Consider the following 7,175-nt stretch of genomic DNA (forward strand, 5'->3'; position numbering starts at 1 on the left):
CTTCTGGAAATTTTCTCGTCTTTCATCTTGTGCTTCTCTTCAGTGGTTCGAGTTTTGCCTATATTGCCAGAAAATATCAGTTAAAAAACGAAGCTGGTTAGGTGCACTGTGCACATAACTTGATCTGATTAAGGAGCACTAGTTATCAAATTTTAAAATTTTAGAAGTATCAATATCAAAAAGAGAAAAATATTCCTGAACTATCAATATGAAAATAAGCTTTTTTTTTTTGTTGATCTGTAGTTTGTGTGGGCAATTGCCCACACCTACCGCTGCCCCCCAGGTATGGACCCTCAACATTGCAAACAAGTATATGAGGTGGGCAAGAAAGGCACTACTTTAAAAAATATACTGGACAGAGGAGACTTTGTGCAATACCCTTCATATCCAAGTTTCTATTATGACAGATACATTTATTAATGTCTGCATTGGGAACCATTACTAAACAAGTGGAAATTTGTTCTTTCTTAAGGTTATTGGACAAAGCAGCAGTAGTAAAAGCAAAAACTAGAGCAGGCTACAGCATCTGACTGCTCAACTCGCGATCCATGGCAACCGTGTACTGTAATCCAAGTAGATGAAGACAAATTCAAACGCAGGCTTCTCCCCATCTGGCTTTGCACCATTGATGCAGTTGGACTTCATGGCTGCTCCATGTACATCAAAGAAGAGGCCGTTTGGGTGAACACAATAGAGTAGATGATGGTGCTAAGCCAGATAAGAAGGAGCCTGACTATGCATTTGGCTTCTTCCACTTGGGAAACCATACATAGTTGCCATCGATTTGAGTTCAGTGATCAGACACTTCAGTTTCTGCTTTTATTCTGGCCACCTTGTCCAATAACCTATGCTCCAAATGCCTGTATCTTAGAGTTACAAAAAGGAACGGAGTTGGTGCAAGAGTTCAAATCGATACGCACTTGCATTTTCTTCTCTGCTCACGCCCCCCTCTCTTTTCCCTTTTGAAGTGATTGGAAAATGTAGGTGCTTGAAAATGCAAGTGCTCGATCCAAGAAATGACAAGTTGGGAACCTCAGATAATGACTATCATCACCCGATTAACTTAAGTTAATGACTATCATGGCCTTGCTCCTGATAATTAACTTCTCATCCCACATACAATGGCGCCAATTTTTCATCCAGATTAAATATATCTACTCTACCAGTGGTAAATTAATCAGTTATTTGCCATAAAGTTATGTTCTTCCCCTTTATTTTTTTAAAAATAATATTTAATCTGCCGTCTAATTTCAGTCATGGTCGTGGTTGAGACAAGATCAAAATTATCTTTCTTCTCAATGTAATTGACTTTCATTTGCTTAATTAGGTCAAAAAAACAGTTCTTACGTGCTTTTTTAGCTGTGGATAAGCTAAGCACGGATCTTGATCCATCGTCATGGAAGAATAATACTAAAACAAAAAGCGGTTTACTTTTTGTTTTAGAAAAAAGGGTTACCGATTGAGCCGTAGGATGAAATACTCATCTAGAATCGCTATTTAAGGGGAGAAATTTTAATAAGTTAAGTTGGTATACAATTTGTCAGAATGTATAGTTTACAAATAAATAAGTTTGAAGTGATCGAATTCTATTTTAAACAAGGTGATACTGGTCGAATTGGTCGGTACTAGCCCAATATATGGCGGACACGTAAACTAATCAGGCTAAGGGCCCATAAGGGTGGAGTCAAGGGAGTCATGGCCCTTTTCATAGTTTGGCTTCTTAATGAAAAATTCATAGTTTTTAGGGATCCAGAAGTACCGGATAGATGGTTAGCAATGATGGTGACAATACTGCCCCCACCATTTACTCCTCCACTCGTCAACAATGAATGGGAAACACTACATGACATCTTGCACAAAATGAATGAAATTAGGGGACGAGGGGCATGAAAGGGAATTGGATCCTTCAAGGGGAGTTGGCAATTGAAAAGTATAAAACAAAACAAAATAAAGTGTAGGACCTTTTCTTTAAGGAAAAAAAAAAAACTTCCCTATTGCCAACTCTCTGCTCCTTTATTTACTCGTTAAAAATAGTGAAAGAGGCCCAATTAAAATTTTTAAATTTTGATAGGAACTGAAATATCATTTTTTAAAAATTTCATATAAGACAAATGAAATTTTCTAAAATTTACAAGTAAATTTTTTAAAAAAATATTAAGGGGGGCAAGTGCCCCTACGGGCCCTCCATTGGCTCATCCCTGAAGGCAGATACTCTGTTATCCATCAAGCTCTGAATATTACATATTGCAGAGTTAGTGTGCTTCTTCCACAATATTGGCCCTGCCACAATCACAACCGGACCTTTCAGCCAATCAAGTTCATTAGCAATGTCACCTGGGTGCGTTTCCCAGGAGCTCGCACCCGCACCGGGTGCGTTGCGGGTGCGCTCCAGGTGCGCACCCAAACCGCACCCGATGATGAGGCGCACCCAAACCGCACCCAGGGGAGTTGGATCAAGTTTCGAGTCGAATCCAAATCCAAACCAAGTTCATTGCGTGTATGGTTTGGATCTGGATATGATTTCAGGATGAAACCAGATTAAAAATCTACAAAATTAAATCTCCGTTGGCCGTTGCATCTAATTTAACACATCTATAGATATATTATATGTTCTCTTTTCTCTTTAAAAAAAAAACGATACAGGAATAAAGAATGGTAGCTTTCATAAAACGATCTGTTTGCGTTTTTTTAAACATTTCTTTTTTGATTTTTTCCCACTATCATAAAAATGTATAATTTTAATTGTGTTATTCAATTTCTACGAAAAATTAATAATAATAATATTAATAATATTAATATTAATAAAATATCTTCACCGCACCGCCGCACCTAATTTTTTTGAGATGTGCCGCACCGACACCCGCACCGACACCGGCACCGGCACCCGCACCCCGCATTCAGGTGACATAGTTCATTAGTCATCTTACCCATGAAATTCATCCCAACCAAAAGTATTATTCACCCATAAGATGCCCTCTTATTTTAAAATAACATCAGGCCCTGTTATAACCACTGAAACTCCAAAGCGTTTGGTGAAATTCAGCATCACAGTCGCTACCAGTAAAGTAAACCCTCTGAAATTGGTAAAATAAAAATTAACAACCAGCATCTTGGAGCCATTTGATTCTGAATTTGCACCCCTCCACCATTGCTACATCTCTTTCACATAAAATCCATCAGAAATTTTCCTTTCAAACTTTTGACTGAGGAAATTCCAAACAGATTTAGAAGTCTCATAACTAAAAGAATAAATGTCTACTATCTTCAGCGGCCTGCTTCTGTTAATAGTAATAGCACTCAACCTTTGTAGTCTGTCAAATGTAAGGAGACGTTCATGAACATGCCACCTGCTATAATTTGTGTGCGTGTGTCTGTAATTTATGAATTTTTCTATTCTCTATCCCTCACAACATGCCGCGTGCTACAATAACGCCAGCCTGATTCATCGGGCGGGAATGGTTAGATGGACATCAAGATGGCTAGAGGATTTCAGCACCCAGCCTACATGATTGATTCAAAGAACTCAACTCATTATCATGAGAAATATTAATATTGTCTCAAGACTGAAGATAGTACAAGTTCTAACTCTAATTAGATTGTTTAGTCCAATTCTAATGAAGTTGGACACAATTGGACGCCTATTATAAACAATAAATAAATTTGATGTGCTTGAAAAATAGCACACAATTGGACGCCTATTATGCAAGTATGAGAAAACAAATCCCTGAATGATATTCCGTTAAAACGGCGGCCTCTAGCTTCTTTCATTTGCATTCCTTGCATGCCTTGAAACTCTCGTACAACTCTGGTTTCTCATCTCTCCCGCTCTCTTGCACACGAAGACTGCCGCTGAAGCAAGAAAGAGGAGGAGGTGGAGCAGAAGAAGAAGGAATGGAGATAGAGGGGAGCAATGGCAGAGGGCGGCGGCCCTCCTCCAATTCAACCACCGAGCAGAGGCCAACAAATGAAGTTCGCCCTTAATGGTTATGGGTTTCTGTCGTGCGTGGCTGCACTGTTGGTGCTGGCTATATCGCTCTGGTTAAGTGTTGTTTTTTTTTTTTGTTGTAACAAGGAGCGATTGTTGTTGGAGTACTATACGAAGAGATGCTGTGATTCTCTCTTCTTGTTATCCGGCTATAACATGTTTATTTATTTTTCTTGGTGTCGAGCAGTTCAGGCCAGGTTTCTTATCATTGTCAATGTTAATTGCAGGACTTGTGAATGTAAATTCGTCTCTGTTGTTGCTTGGTCATTGTATTCTGCGCTATTTGTAGATAGAAAGAGTGCCCGCCAAAGTTGGCGACGTTTTTCTTTGTGTTAGATTGATACCATTTGCTAAAAATATCTCAACATTTGGCATATAATGCTGGTCTTCAAAAATATTGTGAAGCTAATGCGTCTTAAAGCAATAAAAATTATGCATTTAGGACTTCACTTAGCTTGTCCTTTTTGCTTTTACTGTAATCTTCTTTTATAGGGAGTACTTTGGAGAAGTTCCATCTTTAAATTCTCGCTATTTTTGGGAACTCCACTTCCAAAATTCTCGTGGGCAGTGAGTGGCATTTGGATCTTGACAATCCTTTTTCAAAGCCTTTCCATACATGCAACGTCCGGACAAACACCTGTGGGTTGTGCTGAAAATTCACGTTCTTTGAAACACTTGACTGAGCGGGTGACAATTGAATTCTAAACGCCCTTTTCACAGTCTTTTGAGATATAAAAACTGTGAGAAGCATTGACAAGGTTTAAATATTGTTTTTTTCTTGTTTTTTTAAGCTGGCCGTATTATACCGAGAAAAATCTCGCCGTTTAAAACTCTGAGACGTTATTTAGAGCTATGTTATATAGCCAGTGGGTGACGTTTTACTTTGTGACATTTCTATGACTTGGCAAGAAACTGTTTAAAATAGAATTTAATCACTTCAAACTTATTTATTTGCAAACTATATATTTTAACAAATTGTATACCAACTTAACTTAACTTTATGGTGAATAAGTGATTCATTTACCACTGATAGAGTAGATATATTTAATCTAGATGAAAAATTGGTGTCATTATCTGTGGGATAAGAAGGTAATTATTAGGAGCAAGGACATGATAGTCACTAACTTAAGTTAATCGGGTGATGATAGTCATTATCTGGCGTTCCCAGCTTGTCATTTCTTGCATTGAGCACTTGCATTTTCAAGCACCTACATTTTTCACTCTCTTCAAAAGGGAAGAGAGAAGAGGGAGCGCGCAGAGAAGAAAATCCAAGTGCGTATCGATTTGAACTCTTGCACCAACTTCGTTCCTTTTTGCAACTCCAAGATACAGGCATTTGGAGCCAGAGGCTATTGAACAAGGTGGCTGTAGTAAAAGCAGAAACTGAAGTGTCTGATCACTGAACTCGAAATCCATGGCGACTGTGTATGGTTTCCCAAGTGGAAGAAGCCAAATGCATACTCAGGCTCCTTCTTATCTGGCTTTGCACCATCATCTACTCTGCTGTGTTCACTCAAACGGCCTCCTTCTTTGTTGTACATGGAGCAGCCATGAAGTCCACTGCATCCATGTAAACTTTCAATATGTGAACACGGTGGTCTTTATGGTTTCAAAAAGAGAAGCCATTTGAATGAACACAACAGAGTAGACTGATGGTGCAAAGCCAGATAGGGAGAAGCCTGCGTATGCATTTGACGTATTCTACTTGGATTACCGTACAGGGTTGCCATGGATCGCGAGTTGAACGGTCAGATACTCTAGTTTGCTTTAGTTTTTGCTTTTACTACTGCTGCTTTGTCCAAGAACCTAAAGAAAGAACCAATTTCCACTTGTTTAGTAATGGTTCCCAATGCAGACATTAATAAATGTATCTGTTCACTCTCATAATAGAAACTTGATACGGAGAGGTTGCACAAAGTCTGCTGTGTGGAGCATTTTTGAAAGCAGTGCCTTCCTTGCGCACCTTCCCTTACCTGGGGGCAGTACGCAGACCACAGACCAACAAATATGCCTGAGCTATGAATATGAAAATTTGACTCCCAGTTTCTATATCTCAAAAAGCTTTGAAAAGGGCGTCTTAGAATTTAATTGTCACCCTCAGTCAAGTGTTTGAAAGAACATTGGCACCTCGTCGCTCGCACAGAGATGCCCATAGGTACACGTGAATTTTCAGCACACCCCACAGGTGTTTGTCCGGACGTTGCATGTCCGGAAAGGCTCTGAAAAAGGCTTGTCAAGATCTAAATGCCACTCACTGCCCACGAGAATTTTGGTAGTGGAGTTCTCAAAAATAGCGAGAATTTAGAGATGGAACGTCTCCAAAGTACTCCCTACAAAAGAAGATTACTGTAAAAGCAAAGAGGACAAGCTACGTGAAGTCCTAAATGGATAATTTTATTGCATTAAGACTCATTAGCTTCACAGTATTTTTGAAGGCCAACATTATATGCCAAATGTTGGAGATATTTTTAGCAAATGGTATCAATCTAACACAAAGAAAAACGTCGCCAACTTTGGCAGGAACTCTTTCCTACAAATAGCGCAGAATACAATGACCAAGCAACAACAGGAACAAATTTACATTCACAAGTCCTGCAATTAACATTGACAATTATACGAAACATGGCCTGAACTGCTTGAAACCAAGAAAATAAATAAATATGTTATAGCCGGATAACAAGAAGAGAGAATCACAGCATCTCTTCATAAAGTACTCCAACAACAATCACTCATTGTTACAACAAAAAAAAAATGCTTTTTTTCATATTGATAGTTCAGGCATAATTACCCACGCAGACCACAGACCAACAAAAAAAAATGATTTTTTTCATGCTGATAGTTCAGGCATATTTTTCTATTTTAGATATTGATACTTCTAAAATTTTAAAAATTGATAACTAGTGCTCCTTAATCAGGTCAAGTTATATTCATAGGCACCTAACCAGGTTCGTTCTTTAACCAAGATTTTCTGGCAGTACAGGCATAACTTGAACCAATGAAGAGAAGCACAAGATGAAAGACAAGAGTAAATTTTCAGAAGCAGGAAAGAAAAAGTAGAATTCATTAGGCAAGAATAAGAAGAATCTAGAAGATGGTTTTGATCAGGTTTTTCTAGATGTTAGAAATACCAATGAAGGAGAGGAAAAGGGACACCAACATGAGGAAAAACTCTCTATCTGATCTCTCTGAT

Source organism: Nymphaea colorata, chromosome 7, assembly GCF_008831285.2.
Source record: "Nymphaea colorata isolate Beijing-Zhang1983 chromosome 7, ASM883128v2, whole genome shotgun sequence".
Classification (NCBI taxonomy): domain Eukaryota; kingdom Viridiplantae; phylum Streptophyta; class Magnoliopsida; order Nymphaeales; family Nymphaeaceae; genus Nymphaea; species Nymphaea colorata.